Raw genomic sequence first — 27897 nt, 5'->3', positions numbered from 1 at the left:
AAGAACAACTTCTCAACACCGTTGCTGACAAAGGGAATTGCTCACAAGAAACAGTTAACTGGATTCAATCATTACGATCCCACCGTAAATCTACTGTTTGCTGGTACATCACCACCTCAGAACCTGCTTCCATCCCCGGTCATACCGCAGGGGGCTTGTCTATCTCCTACATTCTTCAATGTCTATATCAGACCATTCTGGGATCTCCTTGCAGAAAATGGGGTGTCTTTCACCAATTACTCTGCCGATGCTCAGCTAATACTTTATCAATGGAGAGTATAATATGGATACAGCCAACCTTCGACATGTGTCGAATCTGATCGAACACTGGTAAAAATGCAAGTACAGCACAGTAAAAAGGTGCAAACTTACCAGCTGTGCAATTAGCCCACTGAAAAGGGAGGGGGCTTCGTTGATAGCCACACAACTATGCATTAGGCTGGAGAATGCCCTAAATAATTGTGTTCCAAGCAAATAACATATAGGTGATAATATTGGGTTACAGGTAAGTATACAGGGCTTAACAGTTGACCCAGGCAACGTAAACCGGCCTAAGAGCTTGCTTTTCACTAGAAACTAATTTACATTTTTATTAACTTGCTTAGTAACCACAAAGGCTGGTAGCACATTGCAAACTACACGTTCCCAGGATCATACGGTAAGAAAAGAATAGACTGATACTTTCGAGGTCAGGAAGCAAAGCTCATGGGTACCGTGGAAAGGCAGTGAATGCACAATCATTTTATAATTGGGCATATTAGTTTATGAAACCGGTCTACAGACCATTTCAAAATGTCCTATGGCGGTTTCAAATTGCCCCGTTGCACATCTTAGCCTGGAAAAAGAGGTTCGAGGAGTTCCTAAAATGCAACATTAAAACAGTAACTTGTCAATGGTTCAAGGCTCCTTCAGTGTCATGATCGGTTGTATTCCAATGAGAAACAGATGGAGATGACCGGCGGCAGATGAATAGAGATCTGTCATCTCAAATGTCTCAATGTTTTGGCACGATGATGTGGTAATTGGGGATTGGACGGACGTCACAGAGGTGGTTGAGGGTTCTGTGGCAAGGTTTGCAGGACACAATTTCAGGATAATGCATGTCCCACTATAGAGGAATGACGCAGCTCCACCATTTAGCTTCACATAGAGGACTATCCTAATGTTGCAATGTGTTTTGATGCCAATTAATTTGTACGATTATGAAAGGCTTTTGTTTTAAGGGCGTATCTTTAACAGCGCTTTTCATGCAGTTCTGTTGCACATTCTATATGAATCTTGCATTCCCCCCCATCTGCGACTGGACCCAGAATAAATTGCGTTACTTCTTGCTTGGTGTAGATTCCTTTTTGGACTACTTTTGTAATTTTTTATTTGCGAGTCGTTATGCAGAATTATATGCGGTACCCTTTGGGAACACCACACACAATTAAGACTACAAGTGACAGTACAAATTCACCTTTGGTACAAGCCTGTACTACACAGTAAAGTGGTAGTGATGGCTGAGCAGCCAGACTGATCTCAAGAGCAAGTGAGCAGTATCAATAGTTACACAAAGGACAGCAATTACCATGATTCAAACAAACACTGACTCAAGGTTTCTGAGTAAATGAATATACATTTATTTACACATCAGTTGTATAACATCTCACTATAGTAAAGCAGTTGAGAAATCACACTCTTAATACACCACACCACTCCCAATAGATTCTGGACAAGTCAAGCTAAAAAATGAAGTGTGATCAAAATGGCACTCCAGCAATTTAAAAAGGGAAGGAAAGACAAAGTTGGATACAAATTGAGCAGCACCAACAGGCAAGTAAGCAGGGCAATCTAGAAAGAGTAACTACAGTGATGGAATCAAATCAAAAAGGCTTAAGGCCAAAGTCAATAGGAGAAAAGTCTTTTGCTCAAGATCACACAGTTCAGGGTAGTTCGCGGTTACCTCCTTGCCAAGAGATCTGGACGAAGTTGGTCGGCAGAAAAGTTAGTGTAAAGAGTAGAGAAGGACAAGCCCTCGGTTTGGCGAAAGGTTTCACACACCTTCACCGCGGCTGGACGAAACGAACAACCGGATTTGCACAGTACCTTTAAATGGAGTAGAAGCTGTAGCTGAGGCGGACGTTCCTGGCAGGTCCTGCAGGCTCACGGTTCCTGAAGCAACTGTCGGACTGACACGAAGTAGGAAGACTGGAGGGTCCTGCACTGCCCAGGGAAGAAACCAACAGCAGAGCAAAGCAACGAATAAAAGGTGCGCTCCTTAAAACCCAAGCAGGGTCCTACCTTCCTGGCTATCCGGTTCACTGTAGCTCTGTACAGCAAATTCGACCAAAGGAGGGAGTCCTGGCTTGCAATTTGGGCTAACTGGTTGGTCCAACCATCCCAGGGGAAGAAGATTCCTTGTAGATCTTCTCTGTCGTTGGAGTCTGAAGATTAGGACCTGCAGCAGGGTGTCACCGGGGTGGTTCAGTCGTTGTAGGGGTCCTCTTCTGTCAGCTCCTCGTCGGTGCTTTCGTTCCAGTGGCGACTCTGCCTTTCCAGGCCCAGAGACCTGCTTTTTATGCGGTTTTCCCCCCATTCACACAGCTGGCTGGCAATCATACAGCAGGGTGGCTGTCCTGGCGGGACAGTCACCTAGCCAATCAAACAGGAGTGCGACTTGGGTTACCAAGGGAACCCATGGCAGGGGTCCTAAAACCCCTCCCTCACATCATGCCTACCAAGACTTTCAGGCGCCCAAGGAGGGCTTCTGTGGAGAAGCCTGTGAAAAGACGGTGAACAAAGGAACCAAACCTGGTTTGGCGCTCGGAGTAAAACACGAGAAAGACATTTTCAACAAGAAATGGCGAATAAACTCAGCCGGAACCGTATAAAAACGTATATGGTCCAGCGGGTTTAAGTTCGAGGCTACAAAGATAGCCTAAAACATTACCAAGGTTATCTAAGATAACCGCGGTAGAAAAAATAGGGTAGTTACCACTGCCACCAGCCAAGTCTTGATGAAAAGGGAGCGAAACAATGCTCCAAGAGAAACGGACAAAAAGGGATAAGTATTTACCCTTTTCAGTACCCTATGTAAGATAGTTTGTACTGGGTCTTTGGATTTTTAAAGTGACTAATTAAGTCAATGGCAACTTTACATATTCTGGGAGACTATGGTCAGTCCCAGAAAATGGAGTTGGGAAGTCTAAAAGACAACCCTGTGTCACTGCACTGAAGGTGCTGTGTAACACACAGTAAAAAGATTATGCCTATGGAGTAGGTGAGGCGCCACAGACTATGAACACAAGAATGTTAAAGACATACAGCAAAACACATGTAAGAGTGGGGAAAAAAAGGCTCACACTCTTACCAGGTGAAAAAATAAACCCTAGAAATCCAGCAAAGCTGCTGAGGGACTCAGTATGTAAGGGAATTTAGCCATTCTGTAGAATTCTCCCTAACAAGAGTTCAGAGGCACCCCGCAGTAAATTATTGGTGGCCCATACAGGGAACCTACCTTTCCCAGCCAAACAGCCAAACATGGGAATTCAAGCTGTGCTCCATGAGTAGTGCGGATCAGCGTTTGCAGACCAGTCCTAAGAGTTTAACACTGAGGAAGCTGTGCAGAGTCCGAGTTGACAAAAGTCTGCCTGGTCGAAACGCTCCCTGCGCTTAGAAGGGGGTGCTGGCCTTTAAGGAAGACTCCGGGGGTCGAGAAGACTTGAGAATATCCGAAAGATACATGAGTGTACCCGTGCATGAACGTGCAGGGATTATTTTTATGGAGTATAGGATGCACCCTCAAGAGGTGGAGGGCGATTGGCAGTAGTAATCATACGATTTTAGAGCCACTTACCCGATAGGGAGAGAATGGGGGGTAGCACATCTGGGTTAGTGCAGAGGATTATGCAGCAAGTGGCGGACCTTGTTAGACAAGAGTTGAGCGTAGTGCAAGCAGTTGGTATAGTTGCATAATTTTTTATTTACGGGTTAAAAAGTATTCAAGTTATGAAGAGAATAAGAGGCATATGCATCAGTGTTTTGTTTAACCAGCAATAGTTTGTTGTGATAAAGTGAAGTTATTGTGTCTATGGATATCGCAGAAGGGCCAATGCCAAACAAATATGTAAATATTGGAGGTGCTGTGTAGCACCTGCAGGGGGCACGGTTGAACGGAGGGAGGAGCAACAAACCCTATGCACATTAACATAGGGCATAGTTGTAAGGTGTGGGGCCTGTGGAGAGGGACATTGCGTGTATGTGGCGTTAAAGGGTGGGGTCTGAGGAGAAGGCCAGTGTGAACAAAATAGGGTGAACTGAAGAGAGGGTCTCAGAATTACCCCATAAGCATGACAGACGAAGAGCCCGGAATACTCAAAGTCGGACAAACCGCCCCACCCCCACCCCAAGTGCAACACTGGCTGGCACGTATGCAGAAAGGTATCCCCCTCGGGGGTGATGTGGTGCGCCAACGAAGATGGCCGCTTCAGGCTTGAGCTGCGCACATTATAAATCCTGTGATCTACATCGTGAGGATTCCCCAAGCCTCTGGGGATAAGGAATTCATGCCAGGAGAGATAAGTGGCTTCTGCGCCAGCTCAGAAGGTTTGGGTAAGAAATATGCCACAGTTCGACCGACGGAGCGGTTTGATGGTGGGCGAGGCCCCGGGGACGCTGTCGAGACTGCATGCCAAATTGGGCGAGACCTGCGCTGCGTCCTTCAGAGTGGTAGGCTGCCCGGTGTCCCAACGGTCGCCTCCGAAATAGGCACCGTCCCGGTGTCGGCAACGCGGCAACTGAAGCCGCATCAGTGAAAGGTACGCGATTTGCCTCCCTCCGCCCCCTGATCGCAGACACAGAACATCTTGAGGCACCCGCGGGCTGGGACTCATGTACTCAGCAGTTGGAGGCATATGGGCGGGGAGAAACGGACAGGATTCCACAAAAAAATCAGCGGGAGGAATTAGTGCCCTCGGGAGGCCGCCGGCAGATCATGGCATGCTCCGGATCTACAATACCACGGTCCCGCTCTGCAGTGGAGTCAGACAGTAGCCTTCAAAACTAGCCCCCTGCACAGTTAATGAGTGTGCCCCCATAATGGCAGCATGAGCCGAGCTGCTGAAGGTACACTGGAGAAATGTTGTGATCACCAGCTTCTGCAGCAGCACGGTCCCATGTGGACTGAACTGAAGCCCTGCACTTTGTAGGCTCTGGGCACAGAAGCCAATGCAGGAGGGCACACGTCACATTAGTACTCCGCTGCCAGAGTACGGCGGAGGGGGACAGACCCCCACAACGCAAAGGCTCCAGGAGGGAAGTGAAAGCAGGAACACAGCGCCACCAGTCAGGGCTGTTGCCAACACTGAGAATATTGAAGCTTGGAATTGGATATCTGGGACCACAGCAACTGTTGCATGCGGTTGCCTGCCAGAACAGGAAACAGCAACTAGAAGTAATACGAAGGGGGAGTGTACCCACACCACCAAGGCCCCAAGGCCGGGTTAAAAGTGAGAACATAGTGCCCCTGGTCAATGAACCCTGAGGGCCAGGCAGTGGAAACAATCTCAGACAGACTCATACAACAGTCAGTCATAACACCAGCCGGTCTGCCGGGTGAGGTCATGACACGAGGCGAAAAAGGCAACAAGAGGGGGCCTATGAATACCTACATAAATCTGAAGACAACTGAGGAAACAGAGGGAAACCACAGAACATCCCAGCGGCGAGTCAGGCCCGCGCAGAATCGAACATGTACTCATATATAGCAGCGCTGCAGGCTGACTTCTCTGCAGTGAACAGCAAACTAGACAATATAGGCAGTAATATTGTCTCCATAAGAGCTGACCTGCAGAAGGTAAATGCAAGAGTCACAGAGGCGGAGGGAGACCAGGGTGAGTGCGCTGGAAGACGCAACGAGCGCGCATGGCAAAGACATCAAGGACATGCAGCTAAAATGCGATGTCCTGGAGTCCAGGTCAAGCGGTAACATTCGGGTGGTGGGCATGGCCGAGAGGTCCATAAATAAGTCAATGGAAGTGTTCCTGGAGGAGGCACTCTGCACAATGTTCTCGGATGCCCAGTTCTTGCCGCAATTCCTCGTGGAAAAAGCCCATAGATCTCTGGCCCCACCGCCCAAGCCAGGAGCTCCTTCGCACACCATCATCGCTCGCCTACAGAATTACAGTGACCGAGATTTGATACTCCTGCTGTCCTGTGAAAAGGGCACCTTGACCTACGATTCAGCCAGGATCCACTTTTTTTTTTAAACCATTTTTATTTGTTTTATTACCAACACATCAAACATTACAACGTTGAGGACATTTACATACAAGTTTGCTACATTATGTTCACACGTCGAACATTGCCGTCCTCCCCCCTCCCACCCCTTTAACTCGAGCCCCTATTTCCATGCCGCCAGCAAATATAACTTATTTCACTCCCTCATATCATCTTCGCTAGGACCCGCCTGGGGGGTACCCATCATTGTGGGCACCAGTTGCCTCCATTCTATCAAGGGTCCCACTTCTTCATCCCCCCTACGGATTGCTTCATAACAAGCTGTCGTTTCCACGTCTGCCCATTTCAGGAGGTCCGCCGACCATGCCTCTATCCTGGGGCGCTGGGCAGCCTTCCAGCCCATTGCAATTCTCCGTTTAGCCAGGATGTAGGCCAGGTCTTTCATTTTACTGATGTGCTTCTAATTGCGCGGTCTGGCGAACACCCCCAGCATACATGCCCATAGTGACTCCACCTCCAATACAATCCCCTTCTCTGCTAACCATAGCTTAATCTCTGACCAGAATCAACCCACCTCCGGGCAAGCCCAGAACATGTGCATCAGCCCCGCCTCCCCGCATCGTGGGCACTTTTGAACCTTTGGGTTCCCAAACCTGGCGATCCTACTAGGGATCATATATGCTCTATAGGTGACTTACAACTGTATCTGCTGAAGCCTTGCGTTAGGGGACACCTTCTTGTGGTACCTTTGAACTCTATCCCATTGTCCATCTAGCAAGGGTTCTCCCACCTCCTCCTCCCAATCTCGCCTTAGTTGAAGCACCTCCCTACCCACCCTGGTCATCAGTATCTCGTATATGCGAGATATTTCATGCCCATCCTCCGAAATATCGTACATTGTCTCAATGGCCACGTCTGGTTGCTCGGTTAGCACTTCCGCAGTCCATCTGTCCAGCACCCGTTTAATGACTCTTGTATGGGTAATATGTTGGCCTATGTGCACCCCAGAGTCTTCCATCAACCTTCTAAAGTCTAGTGCCTCACCCTCTTGCCATACATCCCCAAGGGACACAAGCTCCATTGGTTCCCAATATTTACAGATCCCTAATGTCAATTGCGGGTCCTCCCCGCATACTGCTACCAACGCCACCTGCGGGGAGCATGGGGTTGGGATTCCCACCACCTGCCACGTTTTGTTCCATATTTCCCAGCTCAGTGTCAGGAGTCTTGCCTTTCCCTGCAACTTGGGATTTTGGCAACCACACCACCTCCCTCAAATAGTAAGGGGCGGAGTCCTTGATTTCAGCAGTCTCCTAATCGGAGAGCCATCTAGCCACATACTGAAGCTGCCCCGCCAGATAGTATAGCTCAAAGTTCGGTAGGTTTATGCCCCCTTTGTCATACGGATTTTGTAACTTCCATAAGGCCACCCTATTTCTAGTGTTGTGCCAAACAAAGCCCCAGCATAGGCTGTGGAGTTTCCGGAAGAACCGTTTAGGGAGCAAGTATGGAATATTCATAAAGAAGTGCAGTAGTCTCGGCAGGAACACCATCTTGATCAGCGCCGCCCTACCCATCATGGCTAGAAGTAGCCTGGACCAGAACTCCATGCGGTTCTTGATGCCTGCCACTGCCCGCTCCGTATTATGTTTGTGTTCGTCCTCGGCCGAGTGGTACACATCAATACCCAAGTATCGAAACGTCTCAATCCGCCAGGGTATCGGCAGGACCGGTAAATCCTTCAGTATCTCCCCAAGGGGAACATACTTGATTTCCTGGGGTTTACCGCTATGCCCGAGGGAGTGGTGTAGTGTTCCATCACCTCCAAGACATATTGCAGGTATTCCTCTGGGAAGCGCATGTATAGAAGGATATCGTCCACATACAGTGATGTAAGGTGCATCCCTCCCGTTGTGGGGATACCGATCTCCCCATACTGTTGTCTGAGGCATATGGCCAGCGGCTCCAGAGCAAGGATATACAACATGGGCAACCAGGGGCAGCCCTGTCTTGTGCCCCTACTGAGTTGCCATTTGTCTGAGATTATAGCGCAGGTTTTATCCCTGGCAACTGGGGAGCTATAAATCATTTTGACCCACCTCAGGTTCCCCGGCCCCATGCCAAACTCCCTCAACGCCGCCAGCAACCAAGGCCATCTCACCAAGTCGAACGCCTTAATGGCATCCAACGAGACCATCACCATTTCGCCCGGGTCCCCTTCTGTCTGCTCGATTATATGGTGGAGTCTTCTGTGATTGTCTGTTATATTCCTGCCTGGGACATACCCTGTTTGATCGGGGTGGACCAGTTTCCCGATGACACGTTTAAGCCTGTTTGCCAACATGGCCGTAAGGATCTTGCTGTCCTGGTTGAGCATGGACAAAGGTCGGTATGATCCACAGTCCGAGCTTGGCTTACCTGGTTTTAAGAGTGGGATTATCACAGCCTCCCTGAGAGACTCGGGCAGCCTCCCTCGTTCAAACGCCTCGTTTAACATAGCGAGCAGTGGGGGGGAGCACCTCTTGCTTGTACGTCTTGTAGAATTCACTCGGGAGCCCATCTGATCCTGGGGCCATACACGTGGGTTGGTGCTGTACCACCGTCTCTAGTTCTTCAAGAGCGATAGGGGCATCTAGATCCTCTCACTCCTGGTCATTCAATTTAGGCAGTCCTATGTCCTCCAAAGTCTCCTGCCCCATCTCCTCCCCCGCATCCTCATATAGGCGCCTATAGAATCTAAGAAACCCCTCATGGACTCCCTCGTGGGGATCCCAGATCTGGCCATCCTCATCCTTTACCTCCCTGATCACTGGGTGCAGCGTTTCATTCTTGTAAAGCCAAGCCAGCAGCCTGCCCAGTTTATCTCCCCCTGCGTGTTGCCTTTCGAGTTTTTTTTTTGTAGTTCAGCTTGCAGAGCCTGTCCCAGTGCCCCCTGCTAGCGTAGGTTTGCCCTTGCTGTATCTTCCTGTGAGGTACTCCACTTCTGTATTATTTCTTCCGTCTCCTGTAGCTCCCGCTCTATGCCCCCCTGGAGCCCTCTGGACTTAGATATAGCCACAACCCGTACTACCACTTTGAACGCCTCCCATAGGGTTCCCTACGACTGCACACTACCAGTGTTAATGTCAAAATACTCGCTAATGGCCTCCCTTAGATCCTCTCGGAATCCTGAGTCCTGCAGAGCTTCAGCTCCGAGTTTCCACGTCGGGATTCTCGCCCTAGGGGGCTGATGCCTCCACTCCACCACCAAGGGGGAGTGGTCCGAAAGTACTCTGGCCTTATATTCCGACCCCAACGTTTCCCCAGATGTCCCCGAGGTCACAAACATATAGTCCAGTCTCATGTATAGGTTATGGGAGGCCCGAGTAATGCGAATACTGTCTGTCCCCCGGCTGCAGCAGTCTCCAAATGTCTTCTAGCCCAAAGTCCCGCAGGAGGGCTAGCAGTGCCTTTGCAGCCGGGGTGGGTCTCTCTAGTTTGTCGGACCTGTCCAGTCTGCGGTCTAATGTGCAGTTAAAGTCGCCTTCCCAGATGATAACGCTGCCCACTAGGGGGCTAATTTTATCATATAGGGCCCTGAAATAGGCCGCTGTATCTTGATTGGGGGCTTATGTGTTTACGATGCTCACCTCCCTATTCTCCAGCATCCCCCGCACCACTAACATTATTCCATCTGGGTCTGGTGAAGATTGAAGCAACTGGAATGGTACATGAGGTGCTACCCATGTAACCACCCCCCTAGCATACGCTGAGTATGTGGCTCCTGTGGTGGTCCCCCTCCACTTTCACTTGACTAACTCTAATTTATCACTGGTAAGGTGGGTCCCCTGTAGTAACGCTATATCTACTTTAAGCCTTCTCAGATACATCATCACTTTATTCCTTTTCAAGTAACTATTGAGTCCTCTCACGTTCCAGGTTACAATTCTGAGACTATCCATAGCCATGCGACGTATGTACCGCCTTCCCCCTCCCCGGGTTACCTTTCCAGTCCCGGTCAGCATGAAATTGGGCTCGTACCACTCCCTCTCCCAACTTAAACTCCCCAACTAACCCCCCCCCACTTCCCCCAACTCAATTGTTCCCCGCTGCACACATCCCGCCCCTCCCCCCCCCCCAACCATACCCCAACTGGTGCCCAGCTCCATCCCTGGATCTCAGGCTCCCCCGCGTTTGGTCCCACCTCGGAGTGCCGAGGTCGGGAACCCGGCAGGGTGTCACCAATATTTTGTTGACTTAACTAATGTCCTGACTGTTGGGGTTAAGAGTACTTCCTACATGCCTCCTGTTGATTGCCATGATACGTTGTGCATCCTCCATGTCACAATCTAGATTTGTCGCCCCTGAGATTCAACACATATCTACACTGTATTATAATCAAGTTCTAGAGTCACAATATATACAGCACCTCGGTGTGCACTCCCGTATTCACAGGCCACCTGTGTCTCATGTGCCGGGCACACAGCGATAACTGACCCTCCGTTTGCGCACTCCCGTTCCAGAGCCTCAGCTGAGGCGGCCGCTCCTCTGCATTCCACGGCAGCACATCTCGAGCTTTCATGCGCTCTACGTTACTACTTGGGCCACGTTCCCGGCCGGCGATGGATGCTTCTCCTCAAGGCGCGCAGCGAGCCCTCCTCCTCAGTCTTCCCGTTCCTTTGTTCGGAGGACTCACATGGCCGCCATCTTTATTTCGGAGCACCAAATTCTGCTGTAGCCATGCTAATCCTTGATGGATTTTAAGCGGAGTGCCATCATTCAATGCGGCTAGTGTTCCCACAGGCTCCGGTCCATCCCAGGTGGCGAATGTTCAGAGTAAAGGTGCCCATGCACCCAAGGATCATTATAGATCGGCAGGAGACGGTCAGAAGCGCGTCGTACGCCATGGCTGCTTGGCCACGCCCGCCAGATTTATCCAGACTTCTCCAATGGGGTACAGGCAACCCGGCGCACGTATGACCAAGTCAAGAGAGCACTTAGAGACAGGAAGATACCCTACGCCATGTGTTTCCCGGCTAAGCTTGCGTGTGCAGCACACAGGCACAGCCAATTTCTTTGAATCCCTTGAGGAGGCCAGGACATTCATCGAGCAGAACATTCCAGCTCCACCTAATAACGGCTGACACTTATTTCTATTCGCTACAAGTGGCATGGAGTCCGTAATTAATGGGCTCATGAGAACATGACCCCAGGAGGTTCTCTGAACCCACTAGAGTCACATAGTGCGCCTTGCAATGGTTGATTGATGCTACCTGTTGTGGCCTGTTGTGGCCACATGGTGCCACCCACTGTAACAGACAAGGAAGTTGGGGTATGGGGATACACTGTCCAGTTGGGGGGGATGGTGAAGGAGGGAAGGGAGGGGAGGGGGTTAATTGGGGTTTGGTTATTTGGAAAAACTGTCGGTTGTAAAGGATATAAAATACAGTGTATACTATGGTTGTAAACTATGCATATACAGATGTTGGATGGCGCAGACTGGGTTGAATGATACGATTAGGTTCCTTACTTGGAACATCAGAATTCTGTAAAAGCACGGAACATCCTGGCATATGCCAAGCGGCATAAGATTAATATCCTGATGCTGCAGGAAACATGCCACACAGAGCGTGGTGGAGGCCTTCACTCGAGACTGGGGTCCGCTGTGGGTGGGTACTGGTTACTCAACGCAGTCCAGGGGCGTGTTGACCCTTATACACCAATGCACCAAATCTATTTCCAGGGGTTGGGCAGTGCTACGTGATCATATGGGGCTCGTTAGGTAACCAAGATGTTATACTGGTCAATACATACGGCCCAAATTTAGACGAGCCTGACTTTAACCTGCACACCATTGACCAGTTATCACCACTGGGCGACTTCAAAGTTATCTGTGCTTCGTGCAGCCCAAGCCTGCTCCTCTTGTCTGGTGTTCTGTGGCTTGAGGCCTTCTGTAATTTTCTAATGTGATTTCTACATGCTCTTACTGTGCGACGTCACCTATTAGTTAGTCGTACATAGTGCCATCAGGCCAGGCTCCATATATACTCCTGTAGTCCCATAGGGTTAATTGCCATACACCTCTGCAAGCTTGCTCAGGATCTCATTGCCTTGAGTTTCAGCATTACTGCATTTGGCTAATGATAAAACTAATAAACGCTTTGACAATATGTATACGTATCCGTCGTCTCTATAGAACTATGTAAGCATGTTCTTCGTGTATGCAAATGTGTTCATGTAATGCGGTGCAGGGCTGCGAGTGTGCTTCAGGACTAATGCTGCTATGTCGTGGTGTCACTAGGGACGTCAGCAAAGTGGCTTCACAGCACTTTATCGATGCAGTCCATTATAGTGTTTGGGTCCTGTTAGGGTTGGCTCTTATACTTGCATGTGTGCTGAGCCAGGATTGATGTCACCATCAGAATGTAGGCTGTGAGTCTGGAGTGTGAGATTAGAATGTTTGGGGTTGAATGGGTTCTAACCCAGGCAGTTAGATTATGTGAGCCTGGGTGGTGGGAGCCAGTGGGCTCCTGTCACTTTCTTCTTTATCTCCTAATAACTATGATGACATCTGATCCTTGTAACAGAAGAACCCTAATAAAGTAACCACTATGCGTACCTGGCCTGTGTATCCTGAGTGTCCCTTGGAGTGAACCCTATGACCAAGAGCCGGTCATAACAATTGGCGACGAGGATGGGATCCAAGGTATGGTGAAGGAGGACCTTGGAGTGGACACCAAGTGAAGCAAAAGGAGATACAGGTACCTGTGTGATGTCATGTGAGAGAGGAGAAGAGACTCTGCTGCGGGGGTGCAGGCAAGAGGACAAGTGAATGCAAGATCTAACATAGCACTAGTGCCCGAAGCTATATTAAGCTTAGATGTTGTTTTTGGTGACCTTATGGAGTAGGTAAGGTCCAGGGGTTTCTTTGAAATTCTTAAGATGTAAGTGATATTGTATCTTGTGTTTTTTCTTTGTGAAGTTTTAGGTGGTTTCTGGGATTGCCATTGAATTCCTCTTGGTCAATCTCAGAACCTTGGTTCCTAATAACTATGATGACATCTGATCCTTGTAACAGAAGAACCCTAATAAAGTAACCACTATGCGTACCTGGCCTGTGTATCCTGAGTGTCCCTTGCAGTGAACCCTATGACCAAGAGCCGGTCATAACAGGTCCACGGTCTCCATCTGGTTCTCTGGATCTGGAAGGATCTGCACTGGATATGGTTGAAAGGCTGTCTGAGGGGATGCCTTTCTGTGTATGCGTCAGCCAGTAGTGCACTTGGGGTTTGTCCGAAAAAGGTTGAGTGACTACGAGCATTCATGATCTTTGGCCCGACAGGTTCCTGGGTGTGAGGAGGGGCATTCCTGGGAGTAAGACGGTAAGTATAAGAGTGAGTGAGTGAGTAAAAGTGTTTTGAGGTATGTGAGAAGGGGTCAAGAATAGAAAGTGGGGTGGCGAGAGTACTCTAGAAATTGGCAAAAGGGCGCAATAATGTCATCCTATTATATGGACTCACGTGTAACAAATTTCCCCAACATCGCAACAAAATCACTTTCAGTGGATGAATGAAACAGTGGGAAAATGTATCAGGAATGACCTGGAGAGGGAACATTTCAAAAGGATATAATTGACAGTATGTATTCATATTTGTTATCAAAAGAGACAGGACATTTTAGGTCTCTGGAAACTTTACGAAGAAACTAAAGTAGAGAAAAAAAATGGGGCGGGGGATAGAGGCAGAAGCTAGTGCTCCTCTCCCTATGAATTGTTTCCATGATTAAAGTCGGCTGCAGGATATACAAATCCTAGGCGGGTATCTCCAGACAGGGAAAGCACACGACAGCAACTGGATTAAATGTTTACAGAAGCCGAAAAGATAATGGAGAGGGAGATAGAGAAAAAAAGTACATTACGAACCCTGGCAGACAATGGACAGGGATAATCTGGACTACAGTTTACCTTCACTAATGAAGGGGCCAGCCAGTAAATATATGTATTCGATTAGGAGACCACAGGGATCCCACTGGCCACAGGAGACATTACAAGTTTGTCAGTTTTAGTAGGGGAGGAGATGGCCGCAAGCAGGGTATATAGGGGTAAAATTAAGCACCAACATACATGACTGGGCACCTTTTTACAATTAATGAGCACACGTGTGAAAAGCTTGCCGTCCGGTATGGGTTCAATACTAGCACGTAAAATTAAGCCAGATGAGGACCCTGCAGAATACATACAAACAATATAAGAAATGTGGACACAAGGGAATAAACAATCATGGGATGATAAAATACCTTTATTCCATCACATTCAAGTGAGGGGGCTCCCCACAGATGTACAGGCTTCCCTAGAAAAAGTAGTAGGGATAGAAGCAAAAGGATGGCCCGAGATACATATCATACACGATTGTAAAAGAAAACAGGAAAAAGACCAGGAGGCAGTATACAACACGGTAAAAGCAGAAAATAAGTTTGTGCAGAAAAAAACTGTCCAAAATAAGCATGGAAGGTGCAGTGCTCACAGAACCAGTTAGCGTTCCACCTGCCCAACGGGGGGCGGGGGCACAAGAAGGAGAACAAGCACCATATAACCCACAATGAGGAGTACAACAGATGCAACCACAGCCTGGATTTGCATATGCTGGAGGTGTGAACCAGTACATGGGACAATATCAGACAGGAAGGGCATATTATCCAAGGGGAAGGCGATTTGGATATAGGGGTATGGAGCCCCGTTTTGGAGGACAGTGTTTTGTCTGTGGAAATTCTGTTCACTATGCCAGAGCATTCCCAATCATTCAACAAACAGGACAGCTAGGAGGAGTGCAGCCACAGCAGCAATATATGTAGACATCCACACCTCAGCAGCTGCAAATAATACTGCAGAAACAGATGCAATTGCACCCTAGTCAGACACAGGTTACAACACAGGGACAATAATCAGCCCAATAATAGCTGGATCGCAGGGTACCGCAAGCGTACTGCATGCACCAGCGCAGACCCACACACACGAGAAGGTGACAATATTGGGACATAATGAGGTGCCCCATTACACCATTACACCGAGGGTCGCAGTGGTGGGTGGAAATCCATTCACATCTTCAATCAATACGTTTTCCCAATAGGGTTGCACACGGGAAGCATGAGTGTGTCCTGTCCTAGCAGTAAATGAAGACCTTGAAGAGGAGCCCGAGGTAGCAGTTCAAAATGTATAAAAGAAGAGGGGTTCCAATTATGCAACAAGAAATTGGACATGCAAGGCTTTTGGGGTCCATCCAAGTGGTTGCTAGAACAAAAGATTTACCACTGACAATAGGGACGCAACACATTGTGGCGCCATTATTGTATTCAAAAGACAACTATCCGCATATTAGGAAGAGATTTGTTAAGCAAATTGAACACGACAATTTCATTTTCCGAGAAAGGGATGGTGTGCACCACACCTGGGATGTACCCAGCCAGGGTGGCAGTGTTGATACAAGCATACTATGCACACAGCAGATTGAGAGGGATACCCACGCATACACAGATGTTCTTGTCCAGAGTGCAAGGATGGGTCCCAGGGATACAAGGAAAGGTCTTTCGACTGTCAAACAAATTTGTATTCAGACCACGTTGCCCTTCAACCATCACAACACACACACACACACTTATTCTGGTTGCTACAGATGATGTTAACATGGAGTGGGATCAATACTGTATCGATCTCACACTGACGGGAGTAGCAGACACAGAGTTGATCGCTACAAAAGACAAAGAGGAGGGAGAGATAGTGTTTCAGTTGAGCATACCCTGTCCAGTACATATAAAAGGTAAGAGCAGTGCCCCAGATGACAATTGGTGAAAAGAAAAGAGGAAATACATGCAGGAGGATTCGGAAAAAGGTCCAAAGAATCTATGGACCAAGGGTCCCCATGATGTGGGAATATTGAAGGGTGCGGTAGCAGTGCGCATTAAGATAAGGGAAGGAGCACTGCTACCGCGAGTAAAGCAATACCACCTTTCACGAAACCGATGAGGGTATACCTGAAACCCTGCATGCCTTATGGCATCAAGCTACCATACAGGGATCTGCATCACCATGCAATACGGCGATCTATCAGATTAAAAAAAACAAAGGGTGGGGCATGGAGATTCATACAGGATCTCTGTCCTCTTAACCACGTAATCGAAGCAGAATTTCCATTAGCTCTGAATCCTTCGACAATTTTCTGCAGCAGAGGCGCGCTACTTCACAGAAGTGGATTTGAAAAATGCCTTCTCCATTGCCCTGCATCCAGACTCCAAGTAGCTCACTGCGTTTACGTATAGCAGGACCAGATTAGAATGCCCCAGGAGTACTGTGAGGGCCGCAGCATATTTAACACAAATACAAATGGATTTGAGCAGTTTGAAAGTATCAAGTACAGTGATACAATACATGGATGACCTTCTAGTGTGTAGCACAACAGAAGATGAGTAAAGAGAGGACTCAGTAACACTACCAACGTTGCTGGCTGACAAGGGGTACAAAGTGGACAGAGAACATTTTCAGTATTGTCAAATAGAAGTGGTTTACTTGGGACAGATCGTATCAGTAGATGGGAGAAAAACCAGCGGAAAGGAGTACATAAAACACCTCGACCTAAGACAATGAAAGAAATGCAACAGTTCCTGGGTCTATGCAATTACTGCAGAGCATGGGTCTTTGATTACTCCACATACACCAAGCCACTCCTCCAGACATTTCAGGAAGCTCAGAAAAACAATAGCAACATAAAATGGACAGCTGATATGAATTAACATTTTGCTGAGCTCAAAAACGAGCTGGACAATGCACCAGTATTGGCCACACCCAATTACAAAGAGAGGTTTCATTTGTTTTCTGACTCAGAAGGTAAAGTAATGAACACTGTATGGACACGAAAGAAGGGACAGGGACATAAACCACTGGCATATTACAGTGGGTCACTAGATCCAGTGATGCTGGGACACTTTCCTTGTGAACAGGCACTTGCTGCTGCTACATTTGCAAATTTAAAAAGGCAACAATAATAATAATGGGATACCCATTAATTTTGTACGTGGAACATGCATTATTCGCAGTACTAGAAAGGCCCAAATCAACATGGACAACTGAGAGCATCAGGTTATGAAATTATACTGACAAACCCGGCAATAGAAATTGTAAGATGCAGGACGGTAAACCCAGCAGAATTAATTGCAGAACCAACAGAGTAGGGAGACTATACACCCAATTGTGTGGTGTGCATGGACAGGAACAGAGGGAACCCCCTGGTAAAAGAATTGAGAGGGGGAGAACTTTTTATTGATTAGTCTTCAAGGATCGACCCATATTCGGGACAGAGGCATTCCGGTTCAGCAGTATTAGGATACAAACATGGAATACACAAGGAAGGAGAATTCACAAACACGACTGCCAGCATACTACTCCGCACAAGCGGCAGAATTGGTGGCCTTAATTGAGGCACTAAACATGTCAGAAGGACATGCAGTAAATATCTTTTCAGATTGTGTATACGTCACATGTACAGTACATTACTAGCAAGATGGGAAAGGGAGAGGGTTCAGCAAAAGTGATGGCACACAGGTACAACATGCAGCATGTTTCAGTAAATTATTGGCAATGCTACCACTCCCAGTAGAAGTGGCAAATCAAGTGCAAAGCCCATAAGGGGGGGGGGGGCAGAATTACATTTCATTGGGTAACGAAAGCGCAGAGAGAGCAGCAAAAGAAGCAGCATATTTACCAGAAGGGACACATCTGGTGTCCCATGGCGAGGAGGAGAAGATTACACTTATAGTATTGATTAAAACAACTAGAAAATGCACTTCCAGAGGGCTTTAATGCAACACCAATAGTGCAGATAATAGAATTACAAGCAGAAGCACTGAATGATGAAAAAGAGCTTTGGAAGAAAGGGAGGTGCTCTCTATCTGTAACAGATTTGATTTGTCGGCAAGACAGCACCAGCAAGGTGGCAATGCCAATAAAGTTGTTGAATGTGGCTCTGGAACAGCTTCACTACCGTGCCCATGTATTGGAAGAGCATGTGGCTGCAGGGATAAATGAGGATTGGTTTGTGTAAAATGTACATGAATGCGTGTCTGAATTTGTGAACAATTGTATAGTTTGTCAAAAGTTCATCTGGTCACACTTTGATAGTGATACCAGGAACATTGCTGTTACCGGCAGGGCCCTTCCGGCACTTGCATATGTTGCTATACAGTGTTACACATTCAAATATTAGTGTGAACAGAGCAAAAACGTAGTTCTATAACTGGCACGTAATAAGAGCACCTAGGCTTTTCCTGCCTCAGGCTGCATCAAGTGAGGAAGCCTTGTTCATCCTCTGACAAACTGGCCTGTCGCCTGCTCCAAAGGCAATACCGACTGACTCTCTGTTTGGGTCAAGAAAAGAGTCCACATTCAAGCATGTGTCTCTGCGGCATCTAACAACTAGGCCAAACTCTTTAAAATCTGCATGGAGCTTGCCAACCCTGCTACAGTCTACCCCTCCTCTTGCCTACCAGGATCTCTGCAATGCCCTTGCCTCTCACTGTATCTCAAAAACCCAGGACATCTTGTCCACCCTCTCCTCCCCTCCCCCTCCTGTTCCCTCTCAGTCTGTGCTTGCTGACCCCCCCCTTAATGACTCCCCACCCTCCTCCTCTATCTTTCCTCTTTTCTCTCCTGATGATGTTGCTAGAAAAGTCCGATCTATGAAAGCCTCGTCAAAACGGGTTCATCCCCATTCCTCTAAAACCATCAAGGACCACATTGACACCCTCGCTCCGGCCCTTGCCAATTTTTGCAACCATTCCATTGCCTCAGGATCCTTCCTCTCCCCTCTGAAGCACTCCCTTGTGCATCCTCTTCTCAAGAAACCCACAGCTGATCCTTCCTGTCCGACTAACTATCGCCCAATCTCCATTACTCCCTTTCTGGGCAAACCCCTGGAAAAGCTGGCAATCGCTCTGCTTAAGCTCAATTCTGATTCTAGTGGCTGTCTTCATGACTACCAGTCTGGCTTCAGAACGGCCAGAAGTACAGAAACTGCTCTCCTGAACATCCGTGAAGATCTCCTCTCCAACTTTGAATTTAGCATTCCCTCCCTCCTCATCCTACTCGACGGAAAAATGGATAACTAATGAAAGATCGACAGTTGATAATGTTAAATGGTGCCTTTATAAAAGATAGGCCTCCGAGAAATACCTGGTCCAGAAATCAAAGTGAATCTATTTTAGATAATATTTTCACTGATCGGGCAACTTTTTTGCAATATTGGTGACTTTGAGGTGGTATTACAAACATACAGTGATCATAACCTAATCACGGTATAGTGTGTGGCCCATCCAATATGCAATGGTTTAAAGTAGATGAGCTATAACCAATTTACAACCATTAATAATGCAGGAAATCGCATTAAGTGGAGCGATAGAATGCTCAACAACCTTCTGCAACATGGTTGGAGGGAGGAACAATACACGACGACTCTCCAATGCTATCAAGTTCCTCCCGGCAAGTCTATCCAACCGAAATACAAAAACAGACAGATTTGATGCAGAAGTTGAGGCGTGGAAGAAAGCCTTACATAATGAGCTCGGATGGGGTCGCTTTGCTCCTTGAGACTCGAGATGCGCCCTGATTCGAGCAGAAAAATGCCAATACCAAAACTGGTCGCGTATGTATAAGAGCGCTCTATACCAACAAGATGGTGAAATTATGTTAAGAGCTATCTGCAGTAAAAATACTGCGGACACTTGGGTCCTAATAAGTAATGCTATTGCTCCGAAACAATTTCAGGTACAGGTGAACGGAGTGACGGAAATTCAATGGAGAGATCACTTTTCACAGATGTATGCCTGTCCAACAAATCAGATTGAGATCAATAATTATTCTATGCAGAGCTATAGTAAATCACAAAATCACCAAAGAAGACATTATGTTCTTCATAAACAAGTCGAGTAGCTCGAGGGCTCCTGGCCCAGACGGGCTAAGTAATTGGGTATTCAAGCAGCACCCTGAAAAGTGGTCTCTGTTCCTACTTAACCTTTTTAACAAAATCATCAAATATAATCAGGTTCCTGACTCATGGAGAAGCTCAATAGTTGTTCCTATTTTTAAGAAGGGCGATCGAGCAAGTCCGTCCAATTATAGGCCGATCTCACTTTTAGATGCCCCGGGCAAGTTATTTTCACGATTTGTTTTGAAAGATTTTAATACATGGACCAAAGATCACCTAAAACGTGACCCGTTTCAAACAGGCTTCATGGCAAATATGGGTACTTCAATTTACTCACCATTAAGGCTCTGATGACTCACTACCTTCCATTAAATCAATCACTTTATTTTGTTTTTGGTGATTTTAAGGCAGCTTTTGATTCTGTTTCTAGAGAACTTTTATTGCAAAAATTGATTTATGCTGAATGCCCACCTTACTTGATACAGATAATAAAAGATCTACACACTGACACCAAAATGCGGATTAGATTAGATCTGCAAGGCTCTCTGTCGGCTGATGTGGAGACTCGGAGAGGGGTGAAGCAAGGTTGTATCCTGGCCTCTGCCCTCTTCAGTTTCTTCATCTCTGACATTGGAGATGCCTTTGTCGACATCTTATCTGATGCTCCCAAGTTGGCTGGAAAAATCATTGCAGCCATCTTGTATGCGGATGACCTTGTCCTAATTTCTAAGACACCACAAGGCCTACAGAGGCTATTGAATGCATTATCAAGTTATGTAAGGGATAACCTCATGACCATTAATTTAGCAAAAACACAAGTCATGATTTGTAACAAGAACAACAACCAAGGTAGGAAGAACTTGCGCTGGGTGTTGCAAGAGAAAGTTCTGGAACAAGTACAGTATTGTGTATCTAGGTGTTACCTTAGCAAGTAAAAACAGACGATAAAGCACATTTTCAGTGTTTAGAGCTGAAATTAAGTAGATCAATCTCACAAGCAACCATAATTAATGGACAATATGGCACATTTTCGCTATTATCTACTTTGACTTTTTATTTACAGAAAACCACTCCCATTGTATTATATGGTGCACAAACAAAAAACATCCTTACTGAAATAAAGTGGAATAGCTTAGAATTTAGAAAAGAATTCTTAGACTCCCAGGATGTGTACCAGGTGTAATAATTAGATACAAACTAGGAATTATTTCATTGTATGCACGTTATATCTGGCAGGTAGTATCCCTATTCAGGAAGTGTCTGTTGGCAATTGACTCACAGTTACTGATAGGAATACTATCAAGGCATAGGTTTAGATCGCAGGATTTTTTTGTGAAAAAATGGAGACTAACAGCAATAAAAGCACTAGCAGATGCTAATATATCTCTGGATACATTATTGAACAATCCAGTCAAAGCTAAAACTGTACTCTTTGTTAGATTGGATTTGTACCAGGGAAAAATGTATGAAGTATCAAGACTTCTATAATCATCCGTTTGTTCAGAAAAAATATAGTCAACCAGAAAAATATCTGATATGTTCACCATCGGTGCAGCATAGAGCTGACTTCATGCGATTACGGTTTAATTTATGGCCGACCAATCAGGTCGTGCATAGACGGAAATTGAAAGCAAATTCCACGCCTTATTGCTGATTTTGTAACCACATAAGTGAAATTGAAACTATAAAACATTTAGTAACAGCATGTAAAAATTTAAGTAATCAACGAATACATTTTTTTTAAGAAGCCTCTAATTTTGTACAGAGTTGTCACCTGAACAGATGTGGGAATTGATATTTTCAGGTAACTTGGTGTCTTTGAGAATTGCTGCAATTAATTTTTTACGTGATCTAAAATTAGATCAAGTTGATGTGAAAGAATCAAGAAATAATTTTGATGATGAAGAGTCAAGCATTCTTGTTAAGTAATGGACAGATCAGATTATAAAAATGTACGATAAGCAAAATCATTTTAATTGTTCAAGCAACCTCTGAGGTGGTTCTATCTTCGCTAAAAAGTGTTATGTTGAAGATGAGTTGAATGATATCTGTATAGTTTTATTTGTCTTGTTTGCTTAGTCTTGATTCAAGATATGCTTGAAATTTAAATTCTACATAATTGTTTTATCTACATGATGGTATTTTCTTTTATGTTAATGTTGATTCCTTTTGTGTTTTTCAATGTATTTAGAAATTGTAAAAGTTGATTAATTCAGCTATAAACAATTAAAAAAGAAAAAAAAAAAAAGTCTTAATTTTGAGGGCAGTTCTTTGACAGCACCTTTTCATGCAGTTCTGTTCTGCGATCTCTTTGAATTTGCTTTCCCAGCTGCGTCTGGGGCCCTGAATAAAATTGTGTTACATCGACGTACACTCCTTTTTGACTACCGTAGTCATTTTTTGGTGGGTTCTGCGAGGCAACCCCCGATACTTTTTTGGGTGGCCCCAGCAACATCTTTCTGGTGTTCGACTAAGGTGCGAGAATTCCAGCCGTGCTCCTGGAGCAGTGTGGGAAAGCGTCCGTTGGCCAATACAAATATCAAGCAGAGAGGTCTGTGGGCGCCGCTTCCCAAAGGTCTGCCTGGTCCGGCGCCGACTTCACTCTGACCGTAAGTGCAGGCCTTTAAAAGTGAGGCTTGGAGGTCGATAGAAGCAGAGAATCTCCTAAAAGGATACGCGAGTGTACCTGTGCATGAAAGCACCAGGGGCAGGAGGGACTAGGACGCTCCCTCGTTAGTGGTGAAGAGGGTGATTGCCCATGCTAGTATAAGATCTGCTGCACCGATTGGGTGCAGATAGACAGTGGCACATTTGTTCTAGAGCAGAGGGTTGCGTTGTAAGTGACAGACCTTGTGAGACAAGAATTGCCGTAGTGCCGGCAATTGGTATAGTTGCGTAATTTTATTTTTCTTGGGGAAGAGTTTATATGTGCGCACAAGTTTGTCAGTGGCAGCAGTTTGTTATTCAGTATTACGAAAAGTGATCGTAGTGTTCGTTTTAATATGGCCGTGGAAGGGACGGACAAGACTGAGCCAAATTAACGTGTAAATATTGCAAAGCAAGCCACTGATCCAGTTGAGCAAGGAAAAGAGTAACAACCTTTTCTGAACGCACTTATACAGGGCTTCATTGTTAAGGTGGTGGGCCTGTGGAGAAGACCATTGTGTGCAAGTATTGAGCTAGAGGTGTGAAAGAGAAGGGCCTGGGGAGAAGGCCGGAGCAAGTGAAACTAGGGCAATTGAGTGAAGTGGTAAGCACAAAAATTGAGTGAGTGAGTGAGACTGTTTGACAAGAGAGTGGGAGCTTAAGGTATTAAAATAATAAAAGGAAGGAAGAGGAGAGTATCTTTATTAGAAAGGAATTAGGCAGCGACCATGTCATCCTGTTGGTTAGATGCTCCATTCAACCATGTGTGTAAGAAGTTGCCCCAATACTGCGATAAAACAGCAAAGTACCATTTCGAGTGGGTGAACGACACAGTGGGCAAGTTTTACAAATTGGCCGGGAGAGGGAACGTTTGATAAAGATATTATACAAAGTACATACTCTGCCTTAGCTTCCACATACAAAGGAGCAAAACTTAAAGAGACCGACATTCTGGGGCTTTGGAAATTATATAAAGAGAGAAACAGAGAAAGGAAAAGAGTTGGAGGCGAAGGGAAGTGCACCGCCACCAACACATACGATATACCAGTTATTAAAACCAACCAAAGGTGATAAAAATCCTAAAAGGGTGCCCAAAGACAAGGAAGCAACACATAAAACGAAAGACTAGGGCAACATAGGCATTAACCGCAAGCACGAGAAAGGAAAGAAGAAGTATTTAAAGGACATAAAGAGCATGCAGCAACAACTTGACAACAGAAAAAGCTATGGAAAGGGAAATAGAAGATAAGGAAAGGACCAAGAGAAGGGAGAAAACAAGCGGGGGTGGACAGCAGTAAGCTTTAAGTTTAAAATAGACAAGTGGGGACAGGACTCTGACCACAGTGGAACTGACACGGCAGACGAAGGGCACACCATATCGGCCTGGGAAGATATTGGTGACCGCAATCATGGGAATGACGACAGAAACACAGTCTGACAGACCGGAGACGAGATGAGAGCGGAGGAGGAGGAAAGAGTAGAATCACTAGGTGACTGATGAAATTGGCTCAGAAGCAGGAAAACCAGAATATCGGTAGCAAAAAGCCCACAACGTGGCAATAAACACAGAGCACGCATGCAACCGCCCCTTGTACAGAAAGCGAGGGGCGAGGTCCACTACATACCATGGACACAGACAATCTAGTTTACAGTCTACCTTCATTAATGGTGGGGCGAACAAGCGGATTTATGTTCGAGAAAGACAGCGCGCATACCATTGGCCATAGCAGACATAAAACGTTTGTTGACAGTATTGGTCGGGCAGAGAAGTGACAAAATATGGCAACAGGCCAGGTATTCAGGGGTAAAGTTGAGCTCCAATATATACGATGGAGCACCCTTTAACAATTTTCGAGCACATGTTTGGAAGGCTCTAACGGAGTTGTACCCAGACAGGAGAAGGAGACAGTAAATAATGCAACCAAAGCAGAAAACAAATTGGTTCAGAAAAAACTAAAAATACACATGGAGAGAGCAGTACTCACAGGGCCAGTAGTGGTTACACAAGGTCAGCAAGGGGGACTTCCAGTGGCCACGGTAATGCAGACTGGAGGTTTGCAGGTACCACCATTCGCTGTGTGAAATGTAAATCAGCTTGAAAAAAGAACAAGCGAATCCTGGCAGAAGAAAGAGACACGTTCCAAATGGGAAGCCCACTGACGTGGGTCCGGATTGAAGGGGCGGGGCTGTGCGAAGCCAGCGGGAGCCTGCGAGCAGGAGAACGCTGAACCAGAACGCCAAAGGCTCAGTGTTTAAGCAGGCAGTGGGAAAACAGCTGCACGGGTAGAGTTTGTGAGACCGTCCTGAGAGGTGGCGTGACCTCAAACAGGTTGTGGTCTGTCAAAGATCCAGACAACAATGCTGACACCTGAATCAGTAGGAGGAACAATACCTCCCACTGGCAAAGCTGTGGCAAAGACAGAGGACTAACGGAGCAAGAAAGGAGAGCCTCCGCGAGAAGCGAGAAACGCTGGGCAAACAAGGCGAGTAGATAAGTCCCAGCACCAAGCCCGCAGAATCAACCCACACTAACTGAAGGTAACCAGGTGATTTTAAACAGGGGGAGGCACTGGGACTGTATGAACTATACGCAAGGAACTTTAATATTGAGAGTGAAAGCTTGAGAAGCAAGGAAACACTATATGAAGAGACTGAGGGAGTTGTTCAAAATAACATGTGAGGAATACTGGCAATCCTCGATGAAGGACTTTGGCATTTGAACTCCACGACTGCGTCAGTTACAAAACTATAAAACCTGAATATAAAACCAGAGGACAGTCCCCAGGAGTTAGACTATCATAAAGTAAAGAGTGCAAGAAACTCCAAGAAATCAGAGGGGAGTACTGTAAGAAACCAAAGTGTGTTTTACCTACTAGTCCCCGGTGATATCGCAAAGAGTGCACCCTCCCACCCCCACCTAGGTGAGGGGTTTTCGGGGGGGGGAGGGGTTAGGCGACTGATGGTGAGACGCAGTATTCCCCACTTTCCCGTACACCCGACCCCCATCCCATTTCATAGGATTCTCCAATGTCCCAACTCCTCCCAAGCCCCTTTCTACACAAACACTGCCAAGGAAGAGCGCGACGGAGTAAAGGAGGCCAACTATTACATATTTTATTGGACATATCCCGCTAATCGGGACAGGCAAAGTCAGGCACTTGACTTTAATGGCATACATCTGATACCCATTAGCTCTCCCCACACTGATAAAAGGCAGAACATAGATGCACACTCTGAGCAAAGAGGAACACGAGCAAGAGCAGAACTTCGGCGGCGAAGGCAAACCTACTGGAGCAGAGAGACGAGAGCAAAGGGTAGAGAACCCTAGGTGTTCCCTGCAGGAGGTTGTTGCCTTCAAAAGGATGTGAAAGGCACGTGGAGGAGGCCAAATCCCAGACAAGAAGACTGAATTGTGTTTCAAGGACGCCACCGACCCTTCTGGGTGAACGGCAGAGTTGGGGATGCCAGGCCAAACCTTTTTGTATTAACGTTGACACATGAATTAAAACTGCAAAGGCAAGAAAGGAATGTACACAGACGGTGAGTAGGCAAGCAACATTGTTAAGCAAAGATTGAAGTTGCAACAGTATTCCACAATTGAAAGCTGCACGCCTGTGGATGAGACGCGAAGGAAGGCAGACCTGTGGTGAACTTTGAATAACCGATAGCTGTGAAACCAGTGATACCGAGCAGCGGAGTGGTCTGGCAAAAGCATGTAGCCCATTCATAAGTCTCTGTGAAAAGTGAAATGTTTTTGTTATGAAGCGATAAAGGGAATGGACTATAAGAAGCGAAGTGATCAAAATTAATCCCGGGAAAAGGGGAGGGGTGAAGAGAGTAAAAAGGCGAATGTTTAACTTTTATGTTTAGGACATCAAACTACCCAGACCAAGAGACACTGGGGCAAATAACACAAGAGTGTGAGTTGAAGGGAAAGTCAAAGTTATCCTGCGGAGGTCTACAGCAAAAGCCACGCACATTCGAAAGTCTTTGACATCAGAAAAAGGTCTGAGCCCGACTGAAGGAGACCGGAAATGTGATAAGTAATGGGAAGGGAACCCCTAGAGGATGTGAATTAAGCTTGGGGGGAAAGGAACCACTGTAAGTGATGTGTTTGAAAAGTCAGAGCCCAACTGAGGGAGACCTACATGAATTTGTTTCTTCGATAGGTCCGGGCCCAATCGAGGGAGACCGATGTGAACTTGTTGAACTGTGTTTTGAAAGCTGCAAAGAGACTTTAACGTGGAAGGCCAGGCCGTTCTCGATCCACGTTTTGAACTGCCTTTGTTTTTGAGAACCCGAGCCAGAGTGCGTCATCCTGTCTACGGGGACCGCCTTACTCCATGCTGTCCAACATGAGGAGGAGAGCTGACTCAGCCACATTTATTATTTATCTTCTAACAAGGATTTTCCTTCGCATACATATTCTCCTTTACACTCTGTTTTTACGAGATATAGGGCAGGCATTAGGTTTGTTAGTGTAGGCCATTGTGATTTGACAAACTCAAACTAGGACTGTTATATTCATTATTTGAGGGTAGAGACTATTCCTATCCTAGCTATAGGGCAAAAGTAGGAGTTTTTCCAAACCCCGAAAATTGAATAAAGGTTTTACAAATTGTACCTTTTGTGTCAGTGTCATACTTGTGATACCATGCCTCCCTTACAGTACACAAAAGTCAGAAAGATATATATTGTTGAGGGGCCAGGGAAAAAGAGGAACTGGAGAGTCTAGATGGACTCAGAAGCTCCCAGAGACCTAGTGTACAAATATCTATCAAGAACTCCAGAAGCTCATCGCGGAGAGTGGCCAAACTCTAATATATGAGAAACACCGACTGGATAATCCATTTTTGAACTAAGGTGTTTGTTGAAACCCTGAGGGAAAGCCAGGAGGCCCCGCTAAAGGGAAGATACTGTATTTAGTTATTTATTTCAAAGTGATAAGGCCAGATAGGTTTAGAGTCTAGGACAGAGCAGGCTATTGCTTAAACTCCAACAACCGAGGAGCACCCTTCTCTAGTTTGGTTAGGCAGTGAACCCCCACAGTGATAGGGCAAGCTCAGCTTTCTATTCCATTGTTTAA

At 46.4% G+C, this 27897-nt stretch overlaps 1 protein-coding gene across 3 annotated transcripts in view; it reads right to left on the bottom strand.

Moving 5' to 3' along the window:
* Positions 1-27897, bottom strand: part of SWT1 (SWT1 RNA endoribonuclease homolog) — a 2657341-nt gene that overhangs the window by 2580449 nt on the left and 48995 nt on the right. The gene's annotated exons all lie outside the window — the stretch shown is intronic.

Source organism: Ambystoma mexicanum, chromosome 1q (genome assembly GCF_040938575.1).
Source record: "Ambystoma mexicanum isolate Mex_15411 chromosome 1q, UKY_AmexF1_1, whole genome shotgun sequence".
Classification (NCBI taxonomy): Eukaryota; Metazoa; Chordata; class Amphibia; order Caudata; family Ambystomatidae; genus Ambystoma; species Ambystoma mexicanum.
The sequence above is the reverse complement of the archived record's forward strand: the minus strand, read 5'-3'. Positions and strand labels throughout refer to the sequence as shown.